The sequence below is a fragment of the Delphinus delphis genome, chromosome 9 (genome assembly GCF_949987515.2).
Source record: "Delphinus delphis chromosome 9, mDelDel1.2, whole genome shotgun sequence".
In the NCBI taxonomy this organism is placed as follows: Eukaryota; Metazoa; Chordata; class Mammalia; order Artiodactyla; family Delphinidae; genus Delphinus; species Delphinus delphis.
The window spans coordinates 104,694,372-104,705,761 of record NC_082691.1 but is presented as its reverse complement, the minus strand read 5'-3'; positions in this window follow the sequence as shown (position 1 = coordinate 104,705,761).

Sequence of the window (11,390 nt, the reverse complement as noted above, 5' to 3'; positions counted from 1 at the left end):
CACACACACACACTCCAAACTCATAGATGCGGAGAACAGATTGATGGTTACCAGAGGTTAGGGGTGGGTGCAGGTGATCCAAAGGTACAAACCTCCACTGACAAAATAAGTGAGCCCTGGGGTGTAAGGTAGAACCTGGTGACCACAGTTAACAATACTATGTTGTATATTTGCGGGGCAAAGGCCGATGAAGGGGTGAACAAATGAGGTCTATTCACACAACGATACATTATTCTCCCGTAAAAAGGAATGAAGCTCTGACACAGACACAACAGGGATGAGCCTTAAAAACATCACGTACATGAAAAAGCCAGTCACAGAACGCCACGTGTTCTATGCTCCTTCCCCACGGATGTCCACAACAGCGAACTCAGTAGAAAAGAGAGGAGATTAGTCTCGCGCTGAGCTGGGGAGGGGTGGCGGCAGCGGGGACGACAGGGAAAGAGGAGACAGGAAAGTTACAGCTAAAGGTTACTTTTTAAGGTCGTGAAAATATTCTCAACTTGACTGTGGTGACGGCTGCACACATCCGCGGGTATTCTAGAAACCATTAAATCATACACTTTAAATGGGCGAAGTGTACGGTCTGTGAATTTTATCTCAACAAAGCTGTTTAGAAACAAGCCTCGTAGAGTGGCATGGACATATATACACTCCCAAATGTAAAATAGAGAGCTGGTGGGAAGCAGCCGCATAGCACAGAGAGATCAGCTCGGTGCTCTGCGATGACCTAGAGGGGTGGGATAGGGAGGGTGGGAGGGAGACGCAAGAGGGAAAAGATATGGGGATATATGTATATGTATAGCTGATTCACTTTGTTATAAAGCAGAAACTAACACACCATTGTAAAGCAATTATACTCCAATAAAGATGTTAAAAAATAAAATAAAATAAAAACAAGCCTCATGAAGTCAGAAAATCTCCAATCGATTCCTGCCGTGGGCTTGAGGACACTCCCCAGCTACCAGCCCGAGGGAGCACTCTGTCCCCACCCCCAGCTGCCGGGTCCCTGCGGCCTCACGTGCAGTCATCCCCTCCAGTCACCGAGGACCATCCAGCAAACGGTACTTTTCTGAAAACCAAGCGCTCCTTAAAGACCCAGGTGCAGAAGAGCCTGCGGCATTCAGGATACCAGGTACCAGGTGCCTCTGTCACCCCAGACTTCCCAACAGAGCCACAGCCCCATGAGTCCCCAGAGCTGCGGGGACAGGGTAGGGGCACCACTGACTTTCTGGACAGCAGCCCCCCGGGACCGTCGGGTCCTTCAGGGGAAAGGAGGTGTCCCGGAGCCCTTGACATCCCCGGGCAGCAAAGCTCCTGCCTGGCTCAGGTCGCCGCTGTCTCGGGAGCAGCTCTCCAGGATGGGAGGTCAATCCCCCAGCTGTCACCACCTGAGCCCTGGGGGCGGCCAAGTTCCCATGAGCTCCGCTGAGAAATTCTGACCGAGGGAGAGAGGCTCGGGCTCCCACAGCAGTTGTCAGCGGGACCCAGGTGGCTATGCCTATAAGAGGGTCAAGGACGTCAAATGCCTCAAGACCTTGGAAGCCCTGAGTCTCACCTGGTAAAGAGCAGCGAGGCCTGAGCCCGTCCTACTTCTTGTTGCCCCATACATAGGAGGAGTTTGCCCCTCAGGTCCACCCTCCCAGCGCAGGTCCTGGTGGGCGGGGTGGGGGGGACCTCCCGTCTGAAGCTCATCTGCCCACCTCAGGTTGAGAGGGTGCTCACCACTCAGCGGAGACACAAGTGCCCACCTTCCAGGGCGCCGGCCTTCCGGGGAACGCAGGGCTAATTTTCATGCCCAGGTCAAAACTGCTCTCTGCTCTTCATGGTGGACAGAAATGTTTCTGAAAAAGCGCCACACCCTCTCTCTGCTTTACCAGAGCTCACACTGGACTAAATCCACCTCCTCCACGAGCTAGAATCGTCAGTTTCCGCGGCGGCTGAACCCCACCCAGAGCTTCCAGCCGCCGGCTCCCCGAGCCCCTGAGCCTGGTCCAGGGCAGCCAGGGCCTGGTTTTCCCCCGTGTCACTGACACCTGGCCCCTGGGGATGCCAACCTGTAAGAATCTCTCCCCCGTCTTTTGATGTTTTATTTCTAAAGCTGCTGGATGCTTGCAGCCAGATGACCAAGCGGGTGAGGGATTTGTCAAGAGCGCGTAGACTCCGGATGAGGTCAGGAAGCCCATTTTCTGTGTAGGGATGGGTGTGGGCCTAGGGCAACTGTTTGGGGAACCAGAGTCCTGTTCACCATTCTTCTGGTTACTGGGCGTGTTCTAAACAAATGAAACCGCCGTTTAAGGAACTGGGTTCCTTACAGGTGTGTATTTGTGTAGATATCCCACAGTTAGTGTATTTGCAGAAGGCCTGTTGGGTTGTTTCCTGGCATCGCTGGTCACGGATTATGAGAGCTACAAGGAGATCTTCTAATTCGTCGGAGGAAGAGTGAAGGTTCTGTCTTCCTGACAGTGGGCGTATGTGAGGGTTCAAGCTGAGGGGTGGGGCCCGTGAGGTCTCCCAGAGGCTCAGGCGTTGCAAGGCTAGGGACATCCCCCACGCCTGGCATCACGGAACAGCACCTCCCAGACCAGGTGTACCATCTTCAAGAGCAGGAGGGCAGCAGAAGGGATGAGCTGCTGGATGCGACCTGCTTCCTCTCCCCCTCCCTCAGGCTCAGTTTGCTTCTCTGTGAAATGGGACTGCCAGTGCCTCCCCCATAAACTGCTGGTAGGCTCCATTAGAGGAAAGGAGGAGCTCTGAGAAGCCTGTGCCCTCCGGAGCACCGGGTGTCCGAACCTCTGCACACACAGCACTTATCATCTGGGGTGCTGCTCTGGCCGCGACTCAGAGCAAAGCCGGCAGCCACACTGGCTCAGCGCAGAGCCTCCCAGGCCTGGCGGCCTGGGCCAAGCCTCCTCTCCTCCCCTCCTTTGGTGCCTGGAACCCAAGAGGCACTTGAGAAAGAAGTCGTTGAATCCAGCACATGTTAGACTGCCCTCCCCTCTGCTCCCTGCTCCGTGGGAGCCCCACACCCATTTCCCGTGCACCTGGACCCACAGGAGGCTCAGGCCACAGCCCCCAAGCGGGATCCAGGAGCAGCGGAGACCCTGGCCCCCCGGCTCAGAGGCCCCGGGGTCGCCAGCCTGGCCCCCGCCTCCAGTCCCCGGCTCCGTCGGGCCCTCCCCTCTGACTCAGTTCCAGATCTAGGGCCCGTGGAATTCGCAGCTTTGTGTGATGAACACGGCCCCGCTCCGAGGACCCCCTCGACTTATCTTCAGTAGAGGCGCATTCACAGCAGCACGCGGGGAGGCGGCAGAGAAGCCTGGGCTACAGAACCATGGACAGCTACCCCGGAACCGGCGCCAGAGGCCACGCGAGGGCTTCCCATCCCCAGACACGGCCGGCCTCCCTCTCTGCGGGCCATCCCCTCCCCCTCGGGGGGAACAGGAGACCAGGGCTCTGTGCCAGCCGGGCGGCGAGGGCTGGGCCGGGCTGGGGGCGGGGCTGGGCTGAGCCCGAATCACGCCCCGGCACCTCTCCCGGGCGGCGTTTCTGTCTGTCGTGCTGTGAGTCAGTCCGTCCACATGATGAGCGTCCAGGAGGGGAGCGCTGCTGCCGACCCCTCCTGAGGCCCCCGTACAGCCTCCACCTGCTGGATGCCCCACCAGGTCGTCGGGGGAGGGCGGAGGGCCGGGGGACTGGCTCTCGCACCTCCAGCACCGCTGGGAAAGAGGCCGCCTCGGCACTGCCAGGGCGACTGCGTCAGGGGGCGGGGGCATCAGAAGGCGGCACGCCAGACGGGGATCCAGCGCGGCTCCCTTCTCACCTGGAGGAGGGGTGGCACTCGGCAGCCGCGGTGAGCGCCTTCCAGTCACCTGGTACAGTGTGTGCTTCACGAGCCCAAGACCCCCAGGTGACGCCCTCCCTGGTGCGTCCACGCAGCCTCAGTAGTGAATAAACGAGGGAGACGCTGTCGCCCGTCCACGTCGCCGTCCCCTCCTCCAGCTATAAAGTCCCTCTTCTGCCTCGCACTCACCCAGTGGGGCTGTCGATCAAAGGGTTCCCTGGGATGAGCGTCCCACCCAGGCTGGGGATCAGAGAGCCTGCACCCTGCACACCCAAGGGGGGGGGGCGGGGCGGTGAGCGAGGAAAGCTGGAGGCCGGCCCTTCTGGGGGTGGGGGGTTGCTAGGCGCTGCCCCCAAATGCACAGCGGCCTGGCAAGGAGCTCAGCGGGGTTGTGGCACCGCCGCGGATCGAGCAAAGCTGGGGCCACAGGACCTGCTGCGAACACACCAGGTACCGAGTCACATTTTTCGAAGGGCCGAAACATACCTGGAAAGGGAATAAAGAGAACGCCTCGGGCGACTCTAAAGAAAAATGTCAGATCCTTACTCTTGTGAAGTGATGTTGCAACAGGCCCAGGGGTGGTCAGACCCGCCGTGGACCCTGGGAGCTGGGTTTCAGCAGCCGCAGTGATAGATAGGAGAGCCGGCCCTGGCGCTGACCCGTGGAAGGGCTTCTCTTGTCGTGAAGAAGCTGAAAGGCAGATGGGGAAGCGCTACCCATCCACTCCAAGAAGCAACAAAGAAACACGGCTCTACCCAGGATTCGGGGTCAGGAAACAAACCCTCCCTGGGAGAAACCGGAGATCCCAGCCAGGCCACAGGTGGACGTGGTCTCCAACTGTACACCACCTGCGTGGTGCGTGGTCCCCCAGCGGAGAAATTGATGCTATTAACCCCTGGGGCACAGAAGCAAGAGTGAAACTCCACGTCTTCCTCTCCCGGGGTTTCAACCCTTGTCCTTGGCGCTATGACGGAACCCATCGCCTTTAGAGATTTCTGCCATCACATCTCTTCCCCGATTGAACCCTGTGAGGCCGGGGGTTGGTTCTCGCGTTTGTACCAAAGGACATCCTAGCATGTCTTAGCCCATCATAGGAGTCAAGTGCATGTCTGTGGAATGAATAAGCAGATGTGTGGATACATGGTAGAAGGTCAACCAGTGAACAAGCCTTCCTCAGTGTCACCAGCACCACAATTTAAGGGCATGTGTGGTCTCGAACTCCAGGGCTGGCTCACAGACTGGACTCTGAATCTGTGGGACACGACGAACGTGAAAGCAGAGTTCTGAGCCGAGGGTGAGAGGCGTGTGCTCCAGTCCTGGCTTTGGAACTCTTCAGCCTTTGACGGGAACAAGGCGCTTGAGTCAGATACGCCTCAGTTGCCTCTAGACTTCAATGATGCTCTCTGGAGATGACATCACATGAGGGTTTTTTTTTCTTTTCCTTTTTTTTTGATGAGTCAGAAACTCAAAGGTTTCCTGGGATGTCTGTGGATTGAGCATGGCTCAGAGACAAGGATAATTTTCTAGACCACATTCCGTGCCTGCTTTTGTGGCGGCTGTCTGAGCACTCTGTGTTTTGATTTCTCATCTTTGCTCTCTGAAGGATGATTTATCTGGCTTTCAGAATAGAAGGCTGAAAGGCCTAACTGTGTGTGTGGCTTCGGGGGTTGTTTAGATTTATAAATATTTTAAAAGGATTTTTATTTCTTCATAACAAATATCTTAGAAACCTTTGTACCAGGAGCAAATTCGTGGGGGTTTTTTCCTACAAAGCCTAGCTTAAGAGAGAGAGAAAAAAGAAAATGGTCACGATTTTCAAAGTCCCTAAGGAGTATGTGGCAGTCACACCCGGTTTAAACACCCTCCGCTCTGATGGCATCAACTAGCCATTATTCCTCACGAGTTCCGCCCCGACCCACGACCTAAGAGGACAGTTGGAAACAGATAGGCCTCATTTTAATTTGACTTCTTAAGGAATGTATTCTTGAGTAAATAAGACATATTAGGTACTTAAACCTCTAGCTGGAGAAACTATAAAGCCAAGTTAGACAACAGAAAATCCCGCAGGTGAGTGATCTACCAGCCCAAACTTATTAGTAAGGCTTACCTAGACCAGGGAAAGGAGAGGGGCCCCGTTCTGGGAGCGTGTGGCGAAAGAGGAGGTGGGGCGTATGGGGGGAACCGTGATCCTAAAGTCACAGCCACACCTGCTGGCACTGGCTTCCTTCCTTCCAGCATGACTCAGCCATGTGGCTACGGGTCCAGATACCTCTTTGCAGAAGATTCTTGGTGTACCTCTGACCTAAAGCCAGCTCTTTTCACTCAATCCTTCCGCTTATGCTGATTCTAAGACCTTATAAATCCTTCCCCAGAAAAACCACTTCACTAATCCCAGGTTGTGTCTACCTGGCGCTAAATCTCTCTCTGAAAACTAAGAAAAGAAAGATGATCTATTCCTGAGACTCAGATGTTTGACATTCTGAAGAACGGGCTCCTACGCACATGTCTCTTCTGCACGGTGGGGCTAGAGGATAAAACGTGGAAACATGCACTGCATATTAACCTAACAGTTAAGCACAGGAATAAATACTGTCTGGCCTTGAACATGTATTATGGCCCTTAGAGCTACCCAGATGATGTTATGATGCTGTGAGCCAAATGATGACAGCAGAATTGAACTATTGCCCAAAAGCAATTACTGATGAGAATTGATTATTTCCACAAAGAAAGGTGACCGATGGATTCGTTGTCCTATCACAGCAGATTTGGGCAAAACTGCATCATTGTTAAAGGGACTGAGCTACCTGACAGTAAATGGGAACAGGGACCGTTAAGACATGAGGATTCCTCCAGATATGGGTCTGTAACCTGGAAATTCACAGAATGTTGAGGCCACCACTGGGCTTTCCAGGCTTGTCCTTGAAAGATCCCATACTTGCCCATCCCCTTCCGTCAGATGAAAGTACGCCATGCCTGTCGTAACACTCTTGAGATGTGAGTCAGTGGCGTTTCACAGCACATCACGCTCCTGTCGTGCCTTTTATTTTCACAGGGAATTGTAAAAAGACAGACCTCGCTGAAACGCACAGTAAACTGCTGGGAAATGATATGTGACTGAAGAGTTGAACGTAGTCGCCGCGCCTTATTGGGTCCGCCTAATTACACGTTTCACTGCCTCCCGTATAGAACTGTTGCCTAAGGTGTCTGTGGCCTTTACACCTCCTTCCTTGATAGCAGAAGCCAAATGCCACGCGATCACGTTGGCACGAAATCTTACAAGTGCCTCCAAGTGCATCAGGACCTGCGTCCTTGCAGAGGGACGGCTCTCCCAGCCTTCGGGCGGCGACACTTGAAGAGTCCAAGGTGCACATTCTTGACCAATCCGACACAAAAGAGCCCCCGGCCGCCCCACTGCCTCCCACCCCCTCCGCCCTCCCCCAAACAAAGCACCACAAAATTAGGGCATAAATACATCAGGGTAAGAAAGAGCACACGTACACAACATCCGACGCCGTCCACCGATGGGAGGAAACAAGAGAATCAGGACAATCGGGCACATACTTGGCCTGCTCCCATGGCCCGGGGGGTTCAGCGGTTACCATGGCGGGACGGGGCCGCAGGGAGGACCCCAGAGGGCAGGCTTTGTCTAGGTGCCGCTCAAACAGAGAGCTGGGATTCAGTCTGCTGGTTTGTGTACTTTGGGGTGAGCCATCCTCACACTGAAAAGGCCGAGAGGAGCGGCGTTGGGTTTGACTTGATCTCATGCCTTTGGGTTTCTCTTGGCATCCCCCCCTCCCTCCCCACCCCATCACCTCCCCCGGGCCATCTCCGCCTTCCCCTCCGTGGAAACAAACAGCGTTGAGCGCTCTCAAGGGAAGACGCCAATCAGGGGTTTCCCTTCTCCGGGGATAAACTGCTGGTAGGAGCATCTCAGATCCCATGGGCAGGAGTCAATGCAGAAGCCAAAGGAAGGCTCTTTACGTGGAAAAGGAAATTGTTTAGAGTGCGGTGCAAGGCCCGGGCCCCGGACGCTCTGGCCGCGCAAGCTTTAAGGTTAGAAGAGTAGAGTCCGGAGCAACCAAGCACAAACTCACTCCACACCTGAGCTGAACACAGGGAAATGGAAGTGATGGGGCCAAGCCGGAGGCTGAGCGAGGGACTCTGGGCAACGGCACCCGCTCCCTAGACCTCAGCTGCCTCACCTATCAGAGGGAGGCCACGCCCTGGGCTCCGCCCCCGCCTCAGAGTGTCACTGCGGGGGCCACAGCCCCTTTGGAAACACACCCTTAGCCGGGACAGCCCTCTGAGACACCCCCACCGGCCCTCACAGAGTCGTAGCCCCAACCAGGGATAGAACCCGGGCCCCCTGCAGTGGAGGCGCGGAGTCCTAACCACTGGACCGCCAGGGAAGTCGCCCGGAGGTGTTTTTTAAGAGCGATGGAGGTGCACGGGGCGAGGAAAATGAGCTTCCACAGGAAGCAAGACTATTTAAGTTGACTCAGTTTGATCCAATGTCTTTCTCATCAAACTAAAGAAGTGCCCCGGGGCCGGCCCACTCTGTTGAAAACGGTTAAATCACTTGACACCCAACTGCGCGAAACAAGGATCTCGCAGCTACGTCCGTCGGTCTAACCGCTTGTGTTCAGCTCGGAGCCCACGTCGGGCAGGCGCCAGCTGGGCAGCGCCACTTACTGAGCGAACCCTGCAACCCAAGCCTTCGCCCCATTTCACAGAGGGGGAAATACGCTCAGAGGCACAAATAGTGGACGTCAAAGAGCGTCCAGCCCCAGCTCGGTCCTACCGGCTGCAGAGACGTGGCCTGGACTCGGGCCACACTCCCCGGCCCTCTGGCTGCCCCTGTCAGAGCCCTGGGCTCAAAGGACAACGTGTTGGAATAGGAGAAGGACCTCCACCCCTCGGCCCCTCTGAGGCCAACTCCGAGATCACAGCCAACGAAGACCGAGGTCCCCAGAGCCCTGTCCAGCAGGAAGGAAGTACCTGGAGCCTGAACTTGAGACCTGAGATCTCTGTTGCTATTGTTAGCTTGCTTTGTTTTGTTGAGTTTCTTTTCCATCAGAGTGCATTTCACAGCACGTCACCAGTTGAACTGGCTAATTAATAAGAAACATCTGTCAATTGACAAATATTTATTGAGCATCTTCTGAGCCGAAGCTGCGGGACTTACAGAGATGAATAAGACTCACACCCTGAAGGCTCTTCTGGAAATTAGCAAACGTGTTGAGGATACAAATAGCGACCCCAATGACGGAAGGCAAGTAACAACCCTCAAAGTTAAATATGCATGTGAGCAGTGACACAGAGGCCATCAGCTTGACTCTAAGGGCGTGACACACTGGCGTCCGGGGTCCACAGGTTGAGATGTGGGGAGACCGACGGACTCCATGGAGGGCGAGAGGCCACAGCTGGCCCCGAAGGTGGATGCCGAGCTAGAGGGCGAAAGTGATGGAGAAGTTCACTGGCTGGGCCACGGGCTGACCATGGGTCCTGCGGGGACGGTGTAGGTGACCCACACGCAGCAGACAGAAACGCAGGAGAGTAATAAGTCTGGAATCTGCCCCGTCTAAGTTAATCAAAGGAGACATGTATGATTAAAGACCCCAGAACCGTGGGCTGCAGCTCTGGTGGGGGCGGGGTGGGGGGAATGCCCAGATCAGATGCCAGCTCTTGGTAGGGAGTCCTGTGGCCTCTGTCGCCTCACCTGTGACAGGAGCACGATGCCCCCCGCCCTCAGATCGTAATCACCTCCTTTCAGCCCAGGAGGAAACAAGGTCCCAGGTCTTGTTCGTCCTGACCAAGAGTTTACCTGCAGGGGCTGGAGAGAACGCGGCCTCTTACTGAAGAGCTAATGTTTAATCCATCTGTGGTGGGTTCAGCTGGGGCCAAAAACTTGTTCAAGACCAAGCCGGTACCTGCAAGCGTGGCCTTAGTGGGAACTAGGGTCTTTGCAGGTGGAATTAGTGAAGATGAGGCCACACTGGTGTCAGGTGGGCCCCAGCCCAGTGACTGGTGTCTTTCTAAGAGGAGGAGAGACCACAGGCACACAGGGAGGGGACGGCCAGGTAGGGGACCGTGGAGGCAGAGGCTGGAGTGACGCATCAGCAAACCGTAAGATGCCGAGGGCTGCGGCAACACCAGAGGCTAAGAGAGAGGCGAGGGAGACACCCTCCCCGGTGCCGTCAGGGAGACATGGCCCTGCCCATCCCTGGAGCTCAGGCCTCTGGCCTCCAGCCTGTGAAACAGTGCATGTCTGTTGTCTTAAGCCCCGGCCTGTGGCGTTTCGTTCCAGCAGCCCCGGGGAATTAGTCCACATCAGGACAACCAGGACAGAGCACTGAATGGTGCTAAAGTAAACACACTCAGAGACCAAGAGGCAAAAGGCAGCCGGTGAGACTTCCAGATGCTCCATCCCGCCCGAGATGCTGGGACCCTGCCCTGGCGGCTCTGAGGCCACGGGAGGCCCAGGCTGACTTAGCTGTGGGGAATCGTGTTGTCTGCCTGGATCTATGTAACACAATAATCTGTGAAAAATAAAACTGAAACCAGCAAGAGCTGCAAAAAGAGGAAGGAAAGGCGCAGCATCCTGCCACAGTGATGGGTCGTGTGTCGGACCACCTCTGCCCCCCACCCTGCAGACGGACAGCCCGGCAAGCTGGATGCCACTCCCTCCCCGACGGGGCTGATCAAAGGCCCTGGAGACCCACACGCTGTCACGTGGTGAACAGGATGCTGAGTAACAATAACAGAGGACCCGAAGGTGAGGCGGGCTTTGGAAGTCCTGTGTCTGAAAATCTCTGTCGTTCTGAAGCAGCAGTGGTCCCCTCCTGGTAAAGGTCCCAAATCCTAAAACAGAGACATCTCACGAGAGGCCCGCCCAGGAGGGCTGCTCTCGGTCAAAGGTTTCTCTCATGCTGCACTGTGTTCTTTTCCACAGTCATCTGAGAGATCAATAATTCAAGGAAAGACGCAGACATAGAGAATTGACTTGAGGACACGGGGAGGGGGAAGGGCAAGCTGGGACAAAGTGAGAGAGTGGCCTGGACTTATATACACGACCAAATGTAAAATAGATAGCTAGTGGGAAGCAGCCGCATAGCACAGGGAGATCAGCTCGGTGCTTTGTGACCACCTAGAGGGGTGGGACTGCGAGGGTGGGAGGGAGGGAGACGCAAGAGGGAAGAGATATGGGAACATGTGTATATGTATAACTGATTCACTTTGTTATACAGCAGAAACTAACACACCATTGTAAAGCAATTATACTCCAATAAAGATGTTAAAAAATAAACAAATAATTCAAGGATTCATAGAAATGATGTCCCTGGGCATATGCCTAACCTGAAACCCACGCTTCTGCCCACAGCTCAGGGGCAGCCCCACCGCCAGCCTGGAAACACAGCGTTGCTGGGTGTCTCTCCTGGGACTCAGGGGTGCAGAACCCGGAGCTTGAAGACAGAGGTCAGTCTGGTCCGTGCTGCCCACTCACTGCTAAGGGGCTCTGGGCACAGTCACCTGCTGCTCATCTGTG